The sequence below is a fragment of the Pleurodeles waltl genome, chromosome 8 (genome assembly GCF_031143425.1).
Source record: "Pleurodeles waltl isolate 20211129_DDA chromosome 8, aPleWal1.hap1.20221129, whole genome shotgun sequence".
Taxonomy (NCBI): domain Eukaryota; kingdom Metazoa; phylum Chordata; class Amphibia; order Caudata; family Salamandridae; genus Pleurodeles; species Pleurodeles waltl.
The window spans coordinates 1,238,721,971-1,238,745,854 of record NC_090447.1 but is presented as its reverse complement, the minus strand read 5'-3'; the positions used below and the strand labels follow the sequence as shown (position 1 = coordinate 1,238,745,854).

The 23,884-nt window shown below is 49.7% G+C and overlaps 1 long non-coding RNA gene across 2 annotated transcripts in view; it reads left to right on the top strand.

Moving 5' to 3' along the window:
- Positions 1-23,884, top strand: part of LOC138249207 (uncharacterized) — an 86,835-nt gene that overhangs the window by 18,226 nt on the left and 44,725 nt on the right. For both annotated transcript variants that reach the window (XR_011194783.1, XR_011194784.1), the window contains 2 exons: positions 19,094-19,169; positions 22,019-22,102. This is a non-coding gene — a long non-coding RNA (uncharacterized lncRNA). The remainder of the gene's footprint in view (positions 1-19,093; positions 19,170-22,018; positions 22,103-23,884) is intronic.

The following is a 23,884-nucleotide window of genomic DNA, read 5'->3' as shown; positions in this document are numbered from 1 at the left end:
AAGTACCCGCGTCCTCGGGGGCAGATCAGAGGGGTTTTGTAGAGCACTGGGGCGGACACAAGTAGGCACACAAAACACACCCTCAGCGACACAGGGGCAGCCGGGTGCAGTGTGCAAAGCAGGCGTCGGGTTTCAGATAGGAATCAATGGAGGGACCCGGGGGTCACTCTAGCTTTGCAGGCAGGCACGGGGGCTTCTCGGGACAGCAGAGGGTCGTCTGGGGGTCACTCCTGGCTGAGGTTCGGTTCCTTCAGGTCCTGGGGGCTGCGGGTGCAGTGCTGGTTCCAGGCATCGGGTCCCTTGTTACAGGCAGTCGCCGTCAGGGGGAGCCTCTGGATTCTCTCTGCAGGCGTCGCTGTGGGGGATCAGGAGGGTCGTCTCAGGCTACTCACGGGCTCGCAGTTGCCAGAGAGTCCTCCCTGTGGTGTTTGTTCTCTGGATCTCGAGCCGGGGGCGTCGGGTGCAGAGTGTGAATTCTCACGCTTCCAAAGTCTTTGAAAGTTGCTTCTTTGTTGCAAAGAAGTTGCAGGTGTAGAGCAGAGCCGCTGCTCACAGGAGTTTCTTGGTCCTTTAGTCCAGGGTAGTCCTCTGAGGCTTCAGAGGTCGCTGGTCCATGTCGGATGCGTTGCAGGTTTTCTAATCAGGAGACAAGCCGGTAGGGCTGGGGCCAAAGCAGTTGTCATCTTCAGTCTTCTCTGCAGGCTTGTAGGTCAGCAGTCCTTCTTGTTTCTTCAGGTTGCAGGAATCTGATTTCGTGGGTTCTGGGGTGCCCCTAAATACTAGATTTAGGGGTGTGTTTAGGTCTGGGAGGGCAGTAACCAGTGGCTACTGTCCTTGAGGGTGGCTACACCCTCCTTGTGCCTCCTCCCTGAGGGGAGGGGGGCGCATCCCTATTCCTATTGGGGGAATCCTCCAAAATCAAGATGGAGGATTTCTAAAGGCAGGGGTCACCTCAGCTCAGGACACCTTGGGGGCTGTCTTGACTGGTGGGTGTCTCCTCCTTGGTTTTCTCATTATCTCCCCTGGACTTGCTGCCAAACGTGGGGGCTGTGTCAAGGGGGTGGGCATCTCCACTAGCTGGAGTGCCCTGGGGCATTGTAACATGAAGCCTGAGCCTTTGAGGCTCACTGCTAGGTGTTACAGTTCCCACAGGGGGAAGGGGTGAAGCACCTCCTGTAGGAGGCTGCCCTGGCTTATAGTGTGTACCCTGTGGTACTTACACCCTGTGCCAGGTCCAGTTATCTCTTATTAGTAGAATAGAGGTGTTTCTAGCAGCTTAGGCTGATAGAAGGTAGCTATGGCAAAGCAGCTTAGGCTGAACTAGGAGACATGCAAAGGTACTTTATTTTTATGACAATATGCCACAAGTATCTCGGTGAGTACCCTCAGTAAGAAGGTAAGTAATATACACAAGTTGTATGTACACAAACCCAAAACAGGTAAGTAAGAGTCAGAAAAGTAATGCAAACAGTGTAGAATTACAATAGGTTGAAATAGGCAGACATGGGTCTAGGGGCAACACAAACCATATACTCCAAAAGTGGAATGTGAATCACGAATGGACCCCAGACCTATGGGAGCTTGTAGAGGGTTGCTGGGACTGTAAGAAAACAGTCAGGGTGTCCAAGATACCCCACCCCAAGACCCTGAAAAGTAGGAGTAAAGTACACCTACTACCCCAAAAGAGCACAATAGTCGTGATAGGGGGATTCTGCAAGAACAACAAACACCAGCAAGGCACTGAAGGTGGATTCCTGGACCTGAGGACCTGCAGGGCAAGGAGACCAAGTCCAAGAGTCGCGATAGTGTCCAGGGGGGGCAGGAGCCCAGAAAACCCCAGATGAAGGTGTAAGGAAGCTGCCTCTGGGTGGAAGAAGCTTGGAGTTCTGCAACAACAAAGAGGACTAGGAACTTCTCCTTTGGATGGAATATGTCCCACGTCACGATGAAGGTTGCAGAAGTGTTCCCACGTAGAAATACTGCAAACAAGCCTTGCTAGTTGCAAGGGTTGCAGTAGAGGTTTTTGGGTGCTGCTGGGGACCAGGAAGGATCAGGATGTTGCCCCTTGGAAGAGGAGACAGAGGGGGCACTCAGCAATTCAGGGAGCCCCACAGAAGCAGGCAGCACCCACATAAGTACCCAAACAGGCACTTAGAAGATTTGTGAACCGGAGCTGGCTCAGAGTCACAAAGGAGGGTCCCACGACGCCGGAGGCCAACTCAGAGGGTTGAGCACTGCAGGACGGAGTGCTGGGCACCCAGGCTAGGATGTGCACAAAGGAAATCCTGGAAGAGTGCACAGGAGCCGGAGCAGCTGCAAATAATGCAGTACACAGGTTTGCAGTCTAGCGTGGGGAGGCAAGGACTTACCTCCACCAAACTTGGACTGAAGGATCACTGGACTGTGGGTGTCACTTGGATAGAGTTCCTGTGTTCCAGGGACCACGCTCGTCAGGATGAGAGGGGACCCAGAGGACTGGTGATGCAGTCTTTTGGTGCCTGCGTTAGCAGGGGGAAGATTCCGTCGACCCACGGGAGATTTCTTCTTGGCTTCCAGTGCAGGGTGAAGGCAGGTGACCCCCAGAGCATGCACCACTGGGAAGCAGTAGAGAAAGCCGGCAGGAGGAGGCGCTACAATGTTGCTGGTAGTCGTCTTGCTACTTTGTTGCGGTTTTGCAGGCGTCCTGGAACAGTCAGCGGTTGATCCTTGGTAGAAGTCGAAGAGGGAGATGCAGAGGAACTCTGGTGAGCTGTTACATTCGTTATCTGAAGAATTCCCCAGAGGAGAGACCCTAAATAGCCAGAAAAGGAGGTTTGGCTACCAAGAAAAGAGGATTGGCTACCAAGAGAGGTAAGAGCCTATCCGAGGGGGTCTCTGACGTCACCTGCTGGCGCTGGCCACTCAGAGCAGTCCAGTGTGCCCCCAACACCTCTGTTTCCAAGATGGCAGAGGTCTGGGACACACTGGAGGAGCTCTGGGGACCTCCCTTGGGAGGTACTTGTCTGGGGAGTGGTCACTCCCCTTTCCTTTGTCTAGTTTCGCGCCAGAGCAGGGCTGGGGGATCCCTGAACCAGTGTAGACTGGCTTATGCAGAGATGGGCACCATCTGTGCCCATCAGAGCATTTCCAGAGGCTGGGGGAGGCTACTCCTCCCCAGCCCTTCACACCTATTTCCAAAAGGAGAGGGTGTAACACCCTCTCTCAGAGGAAATCCTTTGTTCTGCCTTCCTGGGCCAGGGCTGCCTGGACCCCAGGAGGGCAGAATCCTGTCTGAGGGGTTGGCAGCAGCAGCAGCTGCAGTGGAAACCCCGGAAAGGCAGTTTGGCAGTACCCGGGTTCTGTGCTAGTGACCCGGATGATCATGGAATTGTCCCCCCAATACCAGAATGGTATTGGGGTGACAATTCCATGATCTTAGACATGTTACATGGTCATGTTCTGAGTTACCATTGTGACGCCACACATAGGTAATGACCTATGTATAGTGCACGTGTGTAATGGTGTCCCCGCACTCACAAAGTCCGAGGAATTTGCCCTGAACGATGTGGGGGCACCTTGGCTAGTGCCAGGGTGCCCACACACTAAGGGACAGATGTAGGAAGGATTCCTATTGCGAGTTGCAAATTGCGAGTCCCAGCGACTCGCAATTTGCAACTCACAAAAGGAAATGCAGAAAGGTGTCTCAGACACCTTCTGCAACTCGCTATGGGGTCGCAAAGACCCACCTCATAAATATTTATGAGGTGGGTCGCAGTTTGCGACCCCATAGCGAGTCTAGGCACTCACGGGGATGGTGGCCTGCTGGAGACAGCAGACCACCATGTCCGTGACTGCTTTTGAATAAAGCAGTTTTTTTTTTTCTTTTTGCAGCCCGTTTTCCTTAAAGGAAAACGAGCTGCAAATAGAAAAACTACTGAAACCTTTTTGTTTCGTTTTTTTTCAGAGTAGGCAGTGGTCCATAGGACCACTGCCTGCTCTGAAAAAATAATTTTGTTTGCATTCACAAAGGGGAAGGGGTCCCGAGTTACCATCCACTTCATGTGGATGGTAACTGCGGGTTGATTTGCGACCGCTTTCGCGGTCACAAATCAACTCTACACGCGATGCGGTCGCAAATAGGAAGGGCACACCCCTTCCTATTTGCGAGTCGGTACCGACTTGCAAAATGTGTTTCTGCATCACGTGAGGCCTTTTGCGCCTCGCAAACGGCGTTTTTCGCCGTTTGCGCGGCGCAAAAGGCTACCTACATCTGGCCCCTAGTAACTTTGGCACCCAACCTTCACCAGGTGAAGGTTAGACATATAGGTGACTTATAAGTTACTTATGTGCAGTGAAAAATGTCTGTGAAATAACGTGGATGTTATTTCACTCAGGCTGCAGTGGCAGGCCTGTGTAAGAATTGTCTGAGCTCCCTATGGGTGGCAAAAGAAATGCTATAGCCCATAGGGATCTCGTGGAACCCCAATACCCTGGGTACCTAAGTACCATATACAAGGGAATTATATGGGTGTACCAATGCGCAATGAGAATTGGTAAATTTAGTCACTAGCCTGCATTGACAAATTTAGAAAGCAGAGAGAGCATAAACACTGAGGTTCTGGTTAGCAGAGCCTCAGTGATACAGTTAGGCACCACACAGGGAACACATACAGGGCACATACTATGAGCACTGGGGTCCTGCCTGGCAGGATCCCAGTGCCACAAGAGCTAAAACAACATACATACAGTGAAGTATGAGGGTAACATGCCAGGCAAGATGGTACTTTCCTACACAACCCCCCCCCCCCCCCCAAACGAAGGACAATAAGACTAGCCATGACCTGATGAGTCTTCATTGTCTAAGTGGAAATATCTGGAGAGTCCATCTGCATTGGAGTGGGTACTCCCAGGTCTATGTTCCACTGTATAGTCCATTCCCTGTAGAGATATGGACCACCACAACAATTTAGGGTTTTCACCTTTCATTTGTTTTAGCCAAAGTAGAGGTTTTTGGTCTGTCTGAACAATAAAGTGAGTGCCAAACAGGTATGGCCTCAACTTTTTCAGTGCCCAGACCCCAGCAAAGGCCTCCCTCTCTATGGCAGACCAACGCTTTTCTCTAGGGGTCAACCTTCTGCTAATAAAAGCAACTGGTTGATCCTGGCCCTCAGAATTCAGTTGTGATATGACTGCCCCTACCCCTAATTCAGATGCATCAGTTTGAACAATGAATTCCTTGGAGTAACATGGGCTTTTTAGGACAGGTGCGGAGCACATGACCTGTTTGAGCTCCTCAAAAGCTTTCTGACAGCTAGCTGTCCATAACACCTTCTTAGGCATTTTCTTGCTTGTGAGATCATTAAGAGGGGCTGCTATGGAGCCATAATTCTTGATGAATCTCCTGTAATACCCTGTGAGGCCTAAAAAGGCTCTCACCTGGGTCTGAGTTGTAGGGGAACCCGATCCATGATTATCTTTATTTTCCCCTATAGTGGTGCAATCTGTTCTCCACCTACCAGGTGGCCCAGATAAACCACTTTCCCCTGCCCTATCTGGCACTTTGAGGCCTTGATAGTGAGGCCTGCCTTTTGCAGGGCCTCCAAAACTTTCCAAAGGTGGACCAGGTGCGCATCCCAGGTTGAGCTAAAGACAGCAATATCATCAAGATATGCTGCACTGAAAGCCACCAACCCTTGCAGGACTGTGTTCACCAACCTCTGAAAAGTGGCAGGTGCATTTTTCAAACCAAAGGGCATTACTGTGAATTGGTAGTGCCCTCCTATAGTAGAAAATGCAGTCTTTGTTTAGCATCTTCTGCCAATCTGATCTGCCAATACCCTGCAGTCAGATCAAAAGTGCTAAGATACTTGGCAGAAGCCATTGTATCAATGAGCTCATCTGCCCTGGGTATAGGGTGAGCATCCGTTTTTGTTACCTGATTGAGCCCTCTGTAATCTACACAGAACCTCATCTCTCTCTTTCCATCTTTGGTGTGAGGTTTTGGTACAAGCACCACTGGGCTAGCCCATGGGCTTTCAGAAGGTTCAATCACCCCTAAATCCAACATTTTCTGCACCTCCTGTTTAATGCAGTCTCTGACATGGTCAGGCTGCCTATAAATTTTACTTTTGACAGGCAGGCTGTCTCCAGTGTCAATTGTGTGTTCACAGCAGGATGTTGTAACTGGTACAAAGAGGTCTGAAAATTGTCTTAGGAGATTGATGCAGTTGTCTTTCTGTTCTGCAGTCAGACAATCTGCTAAAACTACTCCTTCCACTAAGGCATCTGCTTCAGTGGTGGAGAAGAGATCAGGGAGAAGGTCACTCTCTTCTTCCTGTCCCTCATCTGTTGCCATGAGCAGGGTGAGATCAGCCCTGTCATAGTAGATTTTTAGGCGGTTGACATGAATCACCCTAAGGGGACTCTTCGCAGTGCCCAGGCCTACCAAATAGGTAACCTCACCCTTTTTCTCAACAATTAGATGGGGTCCACTCCATTTGTCTTGGAGTGCTCTTGGGGCCACAGGCTCCAGTACCCACACCTTCTGTCCTGGTTGGTACTGGATCAGAACAGCCTTCTGGTCATGCCATTGCTTTTGCAGCTCCTGGCTGGCCTGAAGGTTTTTACTGGCCTTTTTCATGTACTCAGCCATTATGGATCTTAGGCCAAGTACATAATCCACTATGTCCTGTTTAGGAGCTTTTAAAGGTTGTTCCCAACCCTCCTTTACAAGAGTAAGTGGACCTCTTACAGGGTGTCCAAATAGGTGTTCAAAGGGGCTGAAGCCCACTCCTTTTTGGGGTACCTCCATGTAAGCAAAAAGGAGGCAAGGTAACAGGACATCCCATCTCCTCCTGAGTTTTTTTAGGGAGTCCCATTATCATTCCTTTGAGAGTTTTTTATTAAACCTCTCAACCAGACCATTTGTTTGTGGATGGTAAGGGGTGGTGAACTTGTAGGTAACACCACACTCCTTCCACATTGCTTTCAAGTATGCAGACATGAAGTTGCTACCTCTGTCTGATACTGCCTCTTTAGGAAAACACACCCTGGAAAAGATTCCCAGGAGGGCCTTTGCCACTGCAGGGGCTGTAGTGGTCCTTAAAGGTATGGCTTCAGGATATCTTGTGGCATGGTCCACTACCACCAAGATAAATCTATTGCCTGAAGCAGTAGGAGGGTCAAGGGGGCCAACTATGTCAACCCCTACCCTTTCAAAGGGTACCCCAACCACTGGAAGTGGAATTAGAGGGGCCTTTGGAGTGCCACCAGTCTTGCCACTGGCTTGGCAGGTCACACAAGACTTGCAAAAATCTTTGGTGTCCTCTGACATATGAGGTCAATGAAACAAGGGGACACGTCTTTCCCAAGTTTTCGTCTGGCCCAAATGCCCAGCCAAAGGAATGTCATGTGCTAGAGTGAGAAGAAACTCTCTGTACTGCAGGGGAATGACCAATATCCTGGCTGCTCCAGGTTTTGGGTCTCTTGACTCTGTGTACAAGAGGTTATCTTCCCAGTATACTCTATGGCTGTCACTGACATCCCCATTTTGCTGTTTGACAGCTTGCTGTCTGAGACCCTCTAATGTGGGACAGGTTTGCTGTGCCACACTCAGCTCTTCCGTGGCAGGCCCCCCTCCACCCAAAAGCTCAGCAGTGTCTGCATCCAGCTCCTCTGGTGTAGGTTCTGCACAAGTAGGAAATTCCTTTTCCTCAGAAGGGGAATCATCTGTAGAGGGAGGGATAGTGGGTAGGGATTTACCCTTGCTACCCCTAGCTTTAGGGAGCACTTGGTCCATTGTTCCAGGATCCAAGTTACCCTGTCCTTTTTGCTTTTTGGCCTGAGCCCTGGTTAAAGCAAAAATATGCCCAGGAATGCCCAGCATTGCTGCATGAGCCTCCATCTCCACTTCTGCCCAAGCTGATGTCTCTAAATCATTCCCTAGTAGACAGTCTACAGGTAAATCTGAGGCAACCACAACTTTCTTTGGACCAGTAAACCCCCCCCCCCCAGTTGAGATTCACAACAGCCATGGGGTGGCTAAGAGTGTTGTTATGAGCGTCTGTCACTTGGTACTGCTGACCAAGTAGGTGTTGTTCAGGGTGGACCAGTTTTTCTATCACCATAGTTACACTGGCTCCTGTGTCCCTGTAGGCCTGAACCTCAACACCATTTATTAGGGGGAGTTGCTTGTACTTATCCATATTAAGGGGACAAGTAACTAAGGTGGCTAAATCAATGCCACCATCAGAGACTAAAATAGCCTCTGTGGTCTCCCTAACAAGACCAACCCCAACTACACTGCCAACAGTGAGCCCAGCTACACCCTTGGATTGGCTATTAGTAGTAGATTTCCCACCACCACTGCTATTACTAGGGACACTAGAATGTGCAGCAGGGGTTGTGGTGGTGGGAGGTTTGGTTTTTTTCTTTGGACAACTGGAATCAGTTGCCCAATGGCCTTTGACTTTACACAAATAACACCAAGGCTTTTTAGGTTGATTATTAGAAGAGGATTTGGACCCACCGCCCCCAGAGGATTTTTGTGGGCCTGATGAAGACTCAGAATGTTTACTTTTGTCCCCACCCTTCTCAGAAGACTTACCATCCTTCTTCTTGCCATCCTTGTCACTCCCTGTATGAACTTTTCTGTTCACCCTTGTTCTGACCCACTTGTCTGCCTTCTTTCCCAATTCTTGGGGAGAGGTCAGATCCGATTCCACTAGGTATTGGTGCAACAAGTCAGACACACAGTTGTTCAGAATATGCTCTCTCAGAATAAGATTGTACAGGCTTTCATAGTCAGATACCTTACTGCCATGTAACCACCCTTCCAAGGCCTTCACTGAACAGTCCACAAAATCTGTCCAGTCTTGAGAAGACTCTTTTCTGGTGTCTCTGAACTTAATCCTGTATTGTTCAGTGGTTAAGCCAAATCCATCCAAGAGTGCATCTTTCAAAACGTTGTAGTTGTTGGCTTCACTTTCTCTAACAGTAAGGAGCCTATCCCTACCCTTTCCAGTGAAAGATAGCCACAAAATAGCAGCCCACTGCCTTTGAGGCACCAACTGTACCATACAGGCCCTCTCAAGTGCAGCAAACAACTTATTAATGTCATCCCCCTCCTTGTAAGGGGGGACTATCTTGTGCAGATTCCTGGAATCTTGCTCTCTAACAGGATTACTATCAGGAATACTGCTGCTGCCACCATGGGAAACTAACCCCAACCTCTGTCTTTCCCTCTCAATGTCTTGGGATTCCCTATCTAAGGCCAGCTGCTGCTGTTTAAGCTTCAGTCTGGTCTCTTCAACCCTCAACTTTTTGAGTTCCCTTTCTAACAAGTTATCCTCAGGGTGGGTGGGTTGGGAATGCTTTGACACAGATGAAATCTGGGAAGTTACAGAGGGGGACCTGTCCCTAACTGTCTGGACCCTGGTAACCTGGCCTCTAGGGAAAAAGGATGCAATGCTGTGATGGGAACCTTTCTCACTACCAGCATCACTAGATGCCCTGCTAGGGGGCAGACCCTTGTCAGAACCCTCCCCAGCTTCTTCAGGGGGTTCCTCTGAATCAGACTGGGAAGCTTCTCCCTTTTCTAATCTCTCATTTGATGGTCCAGACTGGTTCTGGTCATCCACAACAAGCATATTAAAGAGAAACTCTTTTGTGGGGTTCTTTCCTATACATAAACCTCTGTCCAGCCAGAGACCCCTTAAACTTTTGTAGTTCAAACTCTCATATTTTGCATTGACAGTCTTGAGAGTGGAATCTACAACAGACATGATAGTAAAGGTTTAAGGATAGTGAGAAGAGAGAAAATGTTTTAGAACTTTTGAAAGCACAGAGAAAAAAACTTTTTCTAACTTTTAGAAAACTTTTCAGAACTTTGTAAAAAGTTTTAGGATAGAAAAGCACACTTTTTGGGTTAAGTGTACATACACTGAACTGTTTGGTATATGATTCTCTTATGAAAAGTACAAAATGACAAAGTGGTAAAGCAGTTGCAAGTACTTATCCCACCGCTGCACCACCAATGTAGGAGGCTGGCCTGGCCTATAGTGGGTACCCTGTGGTACTTACACCCTGAACCAGGCCCAGCTACCCCTTATTAGTAGAATAGAGGTGTTTCTAGCAGCTTAGGCTGATAGAAGGTAGCTATGGCAAAGCAGCTTAGGCTGAACTAGGAGACATGCAAAGCTCCTACTATACCACTTATATGATATGCACAATATCATAAGAAAACACAATACTCAGAGTTACTAAAAATAACGTTTTTTGACAATATGCCACAAGTATCTCAGTGAGTACCCTCAGTAAGAAGGTAAGTAATATACACAAGTTGTATGTACACAAACCCAAAACAGGTAAGTAAGAGTCAGAAAAGTAATGCAAACAGTGTAGAATTACAATAGGTTGCAATAGGCAGACATAGGAGAAGTTGTAAGGAAGCTGCCTCTGGGTGGAAGAAGCTTAGAGTTCTGCAACAACGAAGAGGACTAGGAACTTCTCTTTTGGATGGAAGATGTCCCACGTCGTGATGAAGGTTGAAGAAGTGTTGCCATGCAGAAATACCGCAAACAAGCCTTTCTAGCTGCAAGGGTCGTGGTATAGGTTTCTGGGTGCTGCTGGGGACCAGGAAGGACCAGGATTTCGCCCCTTGGAAGAGGAGACAGAGGGGGCGCTCAGCAACTCAGAGAGCCCCCACAGAAGCAGGCAGCACCCGCAGAAGTACCCGAACAGGCACTTAGAAGATTTGTGAACCGGAGCTGGCTCAGAGTCACAAAGGAGTGTACCACTACGCCGGAGGCACACTCAGAGGGTTGAACACTACAGGACGGAGTGCTGGGGACCCAGGCTAGGCTGTGCACAAAGGAAATCCTGGAAGAGTGCACAGGAGCCGGAGCAGCTGCAAATCACACAGCACACAGGTTTGCAGTCTAGCGTGGGGAGGCAAGGACTTACCTCCACCAAACTTGGACTGAAGGATCACTGGACTGTGGGAGTCACTTGGATAGAGTTCGTGTGATCCAGGGACCACGCTCGTCAGGATGAGAGGGGACCCAGAGGACCAGTGATACAGTCTTTTGGTGCCTGCGTTAGCAGGGGGAAGATTCCGTCGACCCACGGGAGATTTCTTCTTGGCTTCCAGTGCAGGGTGAAGGCAGGTGACCCCCAGAGCATGCACCACCAGGAAACAGTTGAGAAAGCCGGTAGGATGAGGCGCTACAATGTTGCTGGTAGTCGTCTTGCTACTTGGTTGCTGTTTTGCAGGCGTCCTGGAGCAGTCAGCGGTCGATCCTTGGTAGAAGTCGAAGAGGGAGATGCAGAGGAACTCTGGTGAGCTCTTGCATTCATTATCTGAAGAATTCCCCAGAGGAGAGACCCTAAATAGCCAGAAAAGGAGGTTTGGCTACCAAGAAAGGAGGATTGGCTACCAAGACAGGTAAGAGCCTATCAGAGGGGGTCTCTGACGTCACCTGCTAGCACTGGCCACTCAGAGCAGTCCAGTGTGCCCCCAACACCTCTGTTTCCAAGATGGCAGAGGTCTGGGACACACTGGAGGAGCTCTGGGCACCTCCCCTGGGAGGTACTGGTCAGGGGAGTGGTCACTCCCCTTTCCTTTGTCCAGATTTGCGCCAGAGCAGGGGTGGGGGATCCCTGAACCGGTGTAGACTGGTTTATGCAGAGATGTGCACCATCTGTGGCCATCAAAACATTTCCAGAGGCTGGGGGAGGCTACTCCTCCCCAGCCCTTCACACCTATTTCCAAATGGAGAGGGTGTAACACCCTCTCTCAGAGGAAATCCTTTGTTCTGCCTTCCTGGGCTAGGGCTGCCTGGACCCCAGGAGGGCAGAATCCTGTCTGAGGGGTTGGCAGCAGCAGCAGCTGCAGTGGAAACCCCGGAAAGGCAGTTTGGCAGTACCCGGGTTCTGTGCTAGAGACCCGGGGGATCATGGAATTGTCCCCCCAATACCTGAATGGTATTGGGGGGACAATTCCATGATCTTAGACATGTTACATGGCCATGTTCGGAGTTACCATTGTGACGCTATACATAGGTAGTGACCTATGTATAGTGCACGTGTGTAATGGTGTCCCCGCACTCACAAAGTCCGGGGAATTTGCCCTGAACGATGTGGGGGCACCTTGGCTAGTACCAGGGTGCCCACACACTATGTAACTTGGCACCCAACCTTCACCAGGTGAAGGTTAGACATATAGGTGACTTATAAGTTACTTATGTGCAGTGAAAAATGGCTGTGAAATAACGTGGATGTTATTTCACTCAGGCTGCAGTGGCAGGCCTGTGTAAGAATTGTCTGAGCTCCCTATGGGTGGCAAAAGAAATGCTACAGCCCATAGGGATCTCATGGAACCCCAATACCCTGGGTACCTAAGTACCATATACAAGGGAATTATATGGGTGTACCAGTGCGCAATGAGAATTGGTAAATTTAGTCACTAGCCTGCAGTGAGAAATTTAGAAAGCAGAGAGAGCATAAACACTGAGGTTATGGTTAGCAGAGCCTCAGTGATACAGTTAGGCACCACACAGGGAACACATACAGGGCACATACTATGAGCACTGGGGTCCTGCCTGGCATGATCCCAGTGCCACAAGGGCTAAAACAACATACATACAGTGAAATATGGGGGTAACATGCCAGGGAAGATGGTACTTTCCTACACCTCCACCCAGAGCAGGCTTTGTTTCTGGCCTCAAGGGGCACAAAGGCCCTCACTCCATGGGGTCAGAAACTCATCTCTCAGCAGCAGGTTGGCACAGACCAGTCAGTCCTACACTGAAGAATTGGGTAAAATACAGGGGGCTTCTCTAGGTTGCCCTCTGTGTGCATTTGTTTTATAAATCCAACACTGACATCAGTGTGGGTTTATTATTCTGAGAAGTTTGATACGAAACATCCCAGTATTCAGTGTAGCCATTATAGAGCTGTGGAGTTCGTTTTTGACAAACTCCCAGACCATATACTTAATATGGCCACACTGTACTTACAATGTCTAAGAATGGACTTAGACACTGTAGCGACATATTGCTCATGCAGCTATGCCCTCATCTGTGGTATAGTGCACCCGGCCTTAGGGCTGTAAGGCCTGCTAGAGGGGTGACTTACCTATGCCACAGGCAGTATTTCGTGTGCATGGCATCCTGAGGGGGATGCCATGTCAACTTTGCCTTTTTCTCCCCACCAACCCACACAATCTGCAGTGGCAGTGTGCATGTGTTGGTGAAGGATCCCTAAGGGTGGCACAACACATGCTGCAGCCCTTAGAGACCTTCCCTGGTCACAGAGCCCTTGCTACCACTGGTACCTTTTACAAGGGACTTATCTGTGTGCCAGGGGTGTGCCAATTGTGGAAACAATGGTACATGTTTAGTGAAAGAACATTGGTGCTGGGGCCTGGTTAGCAGGGTCCCAGCACACTTTTCAGTCAAGTCAGCATCAATATCAGGCAAAAAGTGGGGGGTAACTGCAACAGGGAGCCATTTTCCTACAGTGTTATCAATGAGCTATATAGTAGAAACAACCCCAGGGGAACATCGAATTGCACCCTCAAAGCATTGAAGGTCATTAGTTCTCCTTTACTAAACAGATCCCCCAGTGTTGTAATGTAATGTGCAACTAGTCTCGAAATGCCTGTCAGGGCTTGCCCCCCCTGGTAGTTTGGTCAGGCCACTTATCGGTATGTCCGGTGCATATGGTAATTTGGTTTGAGTGCACTGTAAGCTACGATTCCAGCAGATGCACAGGGTGTGTAGTTCAGGCAGGTGTTGTGTATGTCGCCCTCTGGGATTCATTAATATTTCTAGGAGGACTGTGATTGGGTGCCCTATGTGATGTCCCGTGACCGACTCCTCTCGTTCGGTGTGCATTGCTTTCGCTAACCATTGCAACTGGCATGCCAGATAGTAGATTTCCACATCTGGTGCTGCCAGTCCTTCCTCTGTTGTGGGTCTTTGGAAGTGCTAGTCTATGTCTGCCTCTCCCCAGATGAAACCAGTCAGAGTGGAGTTAATATCATGGAATAATGAGCGAGGAACAAGTAACGGCAGTGTCGAAAAATAGTACATCAGTCTGGGCAGAGCTACCATTTTTACTAGTGCTATTCTCCCTGCCACTGATAGTGGAAGTGTTTTCCAAAACAGGATATCTGATTGCAGCCTCTGAATTGCCCGGTGCACGTTCCCCTCTAATAGGTCTTCAGGCTTGTGATAGATGTGGATAGGTGGATGAGGTCCATTCAAGCCCTCGTGTATTTCCCACCTCTTGTGTTCCTTCCCTCAATGGAAATATGTGAGACTTCCTCCAGTTGATGCATAGTCCTGACGTGTCTCCAAACCTTTCTAGTAGGGCCATTGTTCCCGGCAGTTCTGTTCCTGCATCATCTAGAAAGAGTAGCATATCATCTGCATAAAGCGCAATTTGGTGATTTTGACCCTCAATATATAGCCCTTTGTAGTAGTTGCCTGATCTTGCCGCTTGTGCGAGCGGCTCCATCGCTATTGCAAATAGCAGAGGCGACAGAGGGCAGCCCTGTCTTGTTCCCCTGCCAACTAGATATGTCTCTGATATGGTTTGGACCGTACGCACACGCGCTGTGGGTTTTGTGTATAGCAGTTTTGTCCACCGGAAAAAGCCCTGCCCCAATCCCATTCGCATCATCACCTGTTCTAGAAAATCCCACCAGAGACTATCAAAGGCTTTCTCGATGTCCACCGCTATAATTGCTGCGTTTTGCAGATTCTGGGAGTTAGTCTGTAGGATCGAAACCAGTTGTCTAATACGTTGAGGGTAAACCCAGTTTGGTCTAAGTGAATCAGTGTTGGCATGTGAGGTAGAAGCCTGGTAGCTAGAATCCGGCTAAGTATCTTATAGTCCATATTTACCATGGATAAAGGATGGTAGGAGCACACATCCGTTGTGGGTCGGCCAGGTTTTAAGAGTGGTATCACTGTGGCTTCGTTCGTGGATGGGGGCAATGCTCCGTGTTCCAATGCCTTTGAGTAGAGTGTGCCGAGTTGCAGGGCCAGTAGGTCCAGGTATGTCCTATAAAACTCCAGAGGGAGTCCATCTGCTCCCGGGACCTTTCCCCTAGCCATCGCTCCCACTGCCACAGCAATGTCCGCGTGGGACACTGGTTCTGCCAGGATCCACTGAGCCGCCTCCCCCAGCTTAGGGAGCAGAAGGTTGTCTAGACCCTGCAGTTGTGCCGGGGGTTGAGCCTCCGTCGGGGAGGCATATAACAGGGAGTAGTAGCTAGTGAATCTGTCATTAATATACCCCTACTTGAAAAGCCTCCTTCCCATGGGGTCCTCAATCTCCATCACAAAAGACTGTAGCTGCGGAGGGGCCGCGAGCCAGGCCAGCAACGCTCCTGTCCTATCCCCCTCCGCATGCTGTCTGACCATGTAGTTTTTATAGTCAAAGCATAGCAATTTCTCTACTGCCACAGCAGCTCTTTCTCTGGTTTCAGTAATGAGGGGGGACAATTCCGGGGTGTCAGGCCTCCTTCGTTCTATATCTCTAAGTTCTCCCTTGTGTTTCCCGATTACCTCCTCCAGGGCTATCCTGACCCCCACCACCTCCGCCATGTATTTGCCCCTGATAACTGTTTTAAAAGCCTCTCATTCTAGTGCGGGGATGACGCGGTTCCTGTATTATGTTCAAAATACTCACTCATTGCGATCCTAATTGACTGCCTAAAGGCGCTATCTTCAAGTGACTCCACTCTGAGTCGCCAGTCCGGTATTTGCAGTCGTTCCCTTTTCCAGTCCAAAATAAGTAATAAGGGGTTGTGGTCCGAGACTGTGTGGCATAGGTATTCATCCGCTATTGCTACACTATTTACTTTAGGGGACGCCACAAACACATCCAACCGGACATGAAGGTCATGTAGATGAGAGTAAAAGGAGTAGTCTCGCTCCGTAGGGTGGAGGTGCCTCCAACAGTCTGCGAAGCCCCAGAGTTGTTGCCAGTTGGTGAATGTTTTGGCTAGCCTGTTTGTGGGGGAACGCTGCAGGGGAGGATGGGATCTGTCCAGCTCTGGCTCAGTGATGCAATTAAAATCGCCGCCTGTGATGGTTGTCTGGGTGAGATGTGATCCCCGAGTATGAGAATCATTGTGAGGAAGGTGCCCTGTTCCTGATTTAGCACGTAAATTCCCCCGAGTGTGATATCTCTGCCCTCCGGTCTCCCAGTCACCAGGACATAATGCCCCTCTTGATCTATAATTTCATTTGTTTTTTTAAATGGCTCTCCCGGTCAGATCCACAAGAGGACCCCCCTGGCAAATGCTGAGTAGCTCGTGGTGTAGAATTTACCTTGCTATCTTTTAGTATAGCCTTAACCTCCTGTTCCATCAAGTGTGTCTCCTGAATAATTGCTATGTGGACCCCTCTTCTTTTGAGTTGACTATAGATTTTGTATCTTTTACTTATGCTGTTCAGACCCCTGACATTCCAGGTAAGAAATGTATAGGTTAGGGGGTTGTCCATAGTGAGTGTTAAGTGAGGTGTGTTTTTCTCTTTCCCCCCGCACCCAGTGCCTGTGAGCTGGTGGGAATATGCTGTTATGAATGATAGGTGTGGTGGAGCTGATATGTCTGGAAGTGACAAAACAGTAATAAACTAAACAGTTTCCCCAAAACCCAAACTCCCTCTCCCCAGGACCGGCATCTAAAACTATCCCCGTACACACTTTCAACAGCTTTGCTAACATTGTATGCTTAGGGGCGTGGTACAAAAGGTCAAGAGCAGGCTTCACCGGCGTGCCCTCTGGAACCCAGATTTCCCGGATTGTTCTCCGTTTCTTTGCCACCATGCAAATAGTACTAGTGCACTGCAGTTATAGGTCAAGTTGGGCCCCAGTGGTATGTGTGGTGCAGTCTTATCATGTTGTTCAGTTTAGGGCGGGTTCCGTCCGAAACATGATGCGGACCCACGGCCCACCGAGCGTCGCCCAGTTTGGCGAAGTAGGGTTATTCATTTCCCTTCCGTAGATGAAGTGACAGTTTGTAATCTCATAGTTCAGAGTTCATTACAGTATTTTGTCTGAGGTTCCCGGGGTCACTTTTGGTAGGATGTCAAAGGCATTGTGGGACGAAAAGGAAGCGCTGCCAAATGTAGATTTGTGGTCAGACAAGACCTCAGAGAGGTGAGATGATTTATGGCTTTCTCCGTTCAAGGATGCTGTGATGTCCACTGCGTCTTGCATTTCCTGTAGTGCTTGGTGGCACGGAGGTGCCGCAGCAGTCTGCAGTTTCCCGGGTCTCCCAAGCGGTCTGGTACTTGGGCGATTTATACCTGCTGATGGTTCTGCAGAGGCTGGGTCAAGTGATTCCAGCCATTCCCACACTAGTTGAGGCGTAGTGAAGAAAAGAACCTTGTTGTTGGTGGTTATCTTTAGTTTAGCTGGGAACAGCATGGCATACTGGATTCCCTGTTTTCTGAGATTTTGCTTTACCTGAGTAAAAGATGTACAGGGCAAGTTGTTCAAGGAATTTTTCATTTGTTACAACTCTATCCGTCAGGCGGCGATGATCGTCTCTGAGCAGGACCAGATCCACAGTTAGAGTGTCAATCTTTAATTACAGGACCTCTTGGGATGCTTCAATCGCTTGAAGTATGGTGTCAAGGGTGGTCTCTTGGGACAAATTGCGATTTATGGCCGTTTGTTCGGTGACTCCCCCCTCTGGAAGTCACCCCGCTGGTTCTCTGTCTGGACCCTCTCGTCTTTTCAGCTTGCCCATTGTTTCGCCTGCTGTTCTCACTCCCATTGTGGGAGCAGGCCGCTGGCATTAGGTTGCGGTATCTAGGAGCCACAACCACCACCCTGTCGGACAAAAGAGAGCGGATCCTTGATCACCCCAAGTGTGGGTCCCATGATCCGGCTATTCGCCACGGGGGTACACTCAGTCCAGGGGTCCATCGCCCAAGCCTGTGGCCTTCAGGACCTAGCCCGGCCCCTCACGGTGCAGTTCCTGGGCGTCCAACGAAGTTTGGTGCAATCCTTGCTTGTCCCAGTTCCCCACCGGCGAGGCGTGCCAACTTGTTCTGCCAGTCCAGTCAGCGTGTCCCTGATCTTGGCTCATGGCAGTGCTCCTTAGGGCCACACAGGATCCCAGCTGTGATCGGTGCGGTGAGTAGCGCGGGCCTCCCCGCCCTAGCGTGCAATTTCCTCAGATGGTCACCGATATGGGGGGGGCAAACGTCACCTTTCCCCCCACTCCGTCGCCCCTGCACGCTGTAGGGATGGAGGAAAGACGGGGGCATCTACGAATCCCTTGGGTGTTCGGCGCACCAGCAATGGAGCTGCGCCTGCCCCACCCGTCGTTGGCCACCAACGGCCATTACTCACCCCAGATGCTGGCCTCTTCAGGGTCGCTGTCGGGGGTGGCCCCCACTCCGCCCTCGACTCCTTCAGATTCGGATTCGCGGGGGCTCCCCTCGATAAATTCTCTGCTCCGCTCCCAGAGTTCAGGGCAGTGCCCCCGGGTCTCAGTTCCACCGCGGCAGCCCTGCTCGTCTCTGGAGCGTGGCCGCTAACTTGTTTTACGAGAGCCTATTTCGGATCACTCTCTTTTGATCACTAGAGCCTCTTGGGTCCTCTGGTGAGGTCTTTTCCTGTGCACTGGGTGCTCGTTGTTACTCGGTGCGCCCCGGTCCTACACCCTGGTCGGCCGGTAATGCAGGATAAGTTCAGGCCCACGGAGGGCCGCCGGGAGCTCCGCCTCAAGCGTGCTGCTCCATCGGCCTCAGGCCACGCCCCCTGTTTTTTTAGAGTACTTGATGGGCACTGTTATAATGGAGCATATTATCGCAATCTGATAGTTTGCTGTAAATATGTGTCCATTATGCCATTTTCCTTGTTTTCATCACATCTAAGTATGCTATTCTCTCTAAAGCCTATTCTTTTGTCAGTCTTACTGAACTGTTCTATTTAATTTTGCAGTGATGTGCTATTGCCTTCCCAAATTAAAGATGCGTTTCTCATTGATGTTCTATTTAATTGGAAGTAAAATCTACCTTTCTGTTTATAATAACTCTGATACAGCATGAAGTAGATATCTTTTTGTAACTTCTTTATTTCCTAGATTGTCATGTAGGATCTGAACCAAGAAGGTGCACAGGACAAAAAATCATCATGAAAATTCCCCACTCCACAGTCAGGTAATTTAATTTATGAATGTTAGTAATCTGACACATCCTGCTGAGATGTACAAACTAGTGAAGTTCATTTAGGAATCTTATTGTACAAAGTTAATTGAAATGTGTTAAGAACACTGATATTGTGTCATATGCTATGTCTGCACTTAAAATGTTTATTGGGGGCAGACCGACAAAGGAGTGTCACCCTGGGATTATTGCGGTAGAGGTGCTGGCCTGCTCACCCCCACGCAGCAGCACCATGAACACTGAGGTATGGGGCAGGGCCATTTGAGAGATAGATTAGCAGTCCCCAGAGCACCACGGGGAACGTGCAGGGCTGTGCGGAGGCCCCTACTTGATTTTATGCTGGGCCCGTGGAGTGGGGCTGTAACATAGGGTTACCAACATCAGGGCTCTGGGGGATTCATTAATTGACAGTGGTGGCGGCCACACGCAGGCCAGGGTTATCCCAGGGCAGGCCCAGTGGGGCAAACAGCACAAACACCAAAGGTGCAGTGGCGGCCTTGAAGGCCATGAGTGTGGCAGAAGCCACATGGCTGCTCGGAGGGGTGGGGCTAATTTTTAGTGAGACATGGGTAGTGGTTGAAAGTCCCAGAGTTGGGAGTACACCTATCACAGGATCAGGATCGAAACAGGGACATGGGAAGATGACCTCATGGGCCATGGGACCTGATGAGGCCCAGGAGGAACGAGGCCCCCTGCTCCAGCCACAGGGGGGCTTCAGGGGACAACAAACAAGGGCTTTGGAGTATAGGGCAAATATGGGGGCAAAAAGAAGGCTCCTGACCTGGGGGAGTCTGGAGTAGCCACAAGTGAGGCGGAATGGCCCATTAAATGGCCTACTGCAATGTGGGACCTCAATGGACCCCAAAGCATGCAGTGGGACATCCTCCCCATCGCTCCACCCTAGCCATTCCGCCAACAAGGTGGACGCTGGGTCACGCACCATTCCTGCTGATACTCCTCCTTGTGCTGCTCTGGGGTGCCCGTTGCGGGCAAGGGGTCTTACTCTGTGCTCTGGCCCTCAAACTCTCCTTGTTCACAAACCTACCTGCCTCAAAATAACCGAAGCCCTTGCAGAGCCCTGTTCAACCACCCATCGAGGTCCCACATTGCAGTAGGCCATTTAATGGGCCATTCCGCCTCACTTGTGGCTACTCCAGACTCCCCCAGGTCAGGAGCCTTCCTTTTGGTAAGGGTTATTTTGGGCCTACGGCACATAAAGTGATGGTCTCCACAGGTGATACCCAAATACGGGGGACTGGCCTATAAAAAGAATGTTTGTATGAAACACAGACGTAGGTATAGAGGAACAGGAGGCAGGGAGCATGGCGACAGGCACAGGTGGGTCTAGCGGTCATTTGTAGGTGTCATCTGGGGATAATGGGCCAGCAAGCAGCAAAGAGAGTGCAGAGGCAGGGCTGGCAAGGTCATAGGGGCAGACATGGTGGGAGTAAGGAGATTAAAATTAAAATGTTGCCCTATATGGGGTTCATGAAACCCCTAGGGTCACCCTTAATGATGCCAACTAAAGAAAAGATATGGAAAGCGGAGTTTTAAACTCCTGTACAGGGAGCTGAGAGTGAAGGAAGAGTCCAAGAAGGAAAAATATGAATTGCCAAAGAAGCTTGAAGTGCCGATGATAATTGAGAACTGGATGGTGGCCTTTTTGGTCTTTGCTAGTGTATACTGAAGTTCCTGGAAAAATCTGTGGCCTTACATAAATATATGGACGTGATTCAGAAGGCACAGATAATGCCAGGGGTATGCCTGCACTCAGTATGATGATGAGTTCCGGTTCTGTTTGGCCCTTGACTCTGAGGTGAAATGGTGGGAGACTGATACTGATTTGTGGTAGTACACAATGGGGCCAGCGAAATTGGGCAAGACAGTCTTTATGTTGAGTGGCCTCCCTATTGTATACCACCCCTTTCAAGGGCACCCCCTTGAGGAGGGGTGGAGACTACAACCAAATAACAGGGTGGGGCCCTTAGGGCCTGCTGGGATTTTAACAAGGGTCTCTGTACCAGGGAATATTGCAAGTTCAGGCATGAGTGCTTGAAGTGTGCCAGCCGGCATGCCTTTTTGTACTGCTATGAGACAGCAGGGAATCCCAAGGGCAACAGTCAGGCTGGTGGACATAACAGCAGAAGTATGGTGGTGCGCACCAAGTTGGCCAGAATGCAGGATTCCAGAGGGCTAGGGGGACACACATACTGATGGGGAAAGGCTCATACGACAATTAAACAGGATCGTCATGATTTCTGGTCGGAGTGGTATCCTCACAGAGAGGATGTGTGGCTTTTGAGTGAAGGCTTTTGATGGGGTTTCAGGCTGGGATATACCAGACCGAGATTGAGGAGGTGGGCTGAGAATCTAAAACCTGCCAAGATACACACCAGTGGTTCATGACAAACTCCAGAGGAAAATTCTTGAGGGTAGGATGACGGTCCCCTTTGAGGATTGGCCTATGGCAGATTTGATTGTCTCGTCTATTAGTGTTGTCCCTAAACAGGAGGATGGTGAGTTTCAGCTAATATAGCATTTTTATGGTCAGAGGAGAACTCAGTCAACGACTTCTTAGCAGAAGGCATCACATTGGTATCTTATTAATCAGTGGATGTCGCTATGTCACTGGTAGAGCAGGCAGGAAAGGGGGCACTTACGGCAAAGAGTGATATAAAGTCTGCCTTTAGGCTGCTGCCAGTACACCCCGATGATTTTCAGCTTTTGGGCATTCAATTTGATGGTTACTGATACATGGACAAGGCCATGGGTTGCTCTATCTCATGTGCTTTGTTTGAGCATTTTAGCTCTTTTTTTACAGGGGTTGTTTACTTATTTTACAGGGCACAAGACAGTACCACATTATACTGTATAGATGACTTCTTTTTCTGGACCAACCCGGTTCTACAGACTGCCAACAGCAGTTGGTAAGTATCCAAAAGCTCATAGGTGACCTAGGGGTGCCTTTGGTGCCAGAGAAAATTATGGGACCCAGCACGGTTATCTCATTCTTGGGAATTGAACTTGACTCTATGGCCATGGAGACCCACTTACCACTGGACAACAAAGTGACTATAGGTTTGCACAGTGCTGTACAAAAATAAAGTGACCACGAAGGAGGTACTAGTGTTGTTGTGGCACCTGAACTTTGCGTGCAGAGTGGTTCATATAAACAGGACTTTTTGTAGATGCCTGGGGCTATCCCTGATGGATATGTTACACCCACATCATCATAAGAGATAAACTGCAGGGGCACGTGAGAACTTGCGGATGTGGTGCATATTTCTGGAGGAATTTAACAGTATACCATTGATGGCACCGAGAGAGTATGATTAGAATGCTCAAAACATTTCTAGTACAATGGGCGATAGGATTTGGTCTGTACTGGAATGGGAGGTGGTGCATGGAGGAATGGCCTGCAAGATTGAAGAACGGGGCGGAGTAGTGCCTTCCTGGAACTTTTCCCACTGGTGATGGAATTCTCCCTGTGGGGGCCAAACTAAGCACATAAGATGGTGTTGTTCAGAGTTGACAACAAGGAGTCAGCCAGGGATGCGCAGGTATGGTGGCATTTGCAGGTGTTTATGATGTGTTGCTCGCATCATGATGTCATTTTCAGAGCACGCCGTGCCAAGAGTGGATAATGACATTATGGATGTTTTGTCTCATCAGCAGCGGAGAAGTTCCATGGGCTGATCATGGAGGTGGACAGGGTCAAGCCGGCGATGCCGATGAGCTGTGGAGTTTAGAAGACACGGGATGCTGCATCTGGTAGTGGGGTCATTGGCTGCCTCCACCAGGCACTCTTGCCTGCAGGCATGGGAGGAGTTCTTATGGGATGGGGCTCATTTAAGGCCCGTGGGTAGGTCCAGGTCAGAAGATGTGGTGCAGTTCTTATTGGCTTTTATTGAGAGAAGTTTGTTTTGAGTGACGATGACTGGAAAGTTGGCAGGGATTGCATTTATGGGGAAACGTCTATGGGTTTACGCTCTGTCAGCAGGGGAGTTGGGCAAGCAGATGCTTGAAGGTGAGGCGAGAGAGCCTGGTGACGAACTTAGGCGGAGGACGCTGCTGCCAAGGCATATGTTGGGCAAGGTCTTGAAGGCTTTGCCTGGCATATGCAATGGAGTGAGTAAAGCTACTTTGTTTTTCACACTGTGGATGTTTCTGGAGCCTTTCAGGTGTCAGAGTTGCTGGGGAGCATAGTAGGAAAGGGGTAGCCTTGGAGGATGTAATGAAGGTTGACCAGAGTTTGGAGATACATCTGAGGAATTCCAAGACGGGTCATAGGGTGCAGTGCAAAACCGTAGTGTTGCAGGCATACCGGGCACAGCGCTTGTGTCCTGTTCAGGGGGGTGAGAAGCTGCGGGTCATGAATGGGGATGCGAGTGGGGAGGTATTTTGGCATACTAATAGATTTAGAGTGACATCATTTCAGCTTTTGGCAGTGTTGCGTAAGGCTTTAGTGTTGTTGGGTGAGGAGCCGAGGGCTTATGAAGGTCACTCATTCAGGATTGAGGTGGCCACTGAGGTGGCCCGACAGGGCTGGAACAGGATCATGGGGTTGAGTAGGTGGTTGTCTGACTGCTTCAAGAGATATGTGCGGTTGAATGGGGGAATTGTTTATAAATATGTTAGTTGCTGTGTTGCTTATTCTTGTTATCTTTGCATGCACAGGAGCAGGCCCAGAGGTCACAGCGGTTTCCATC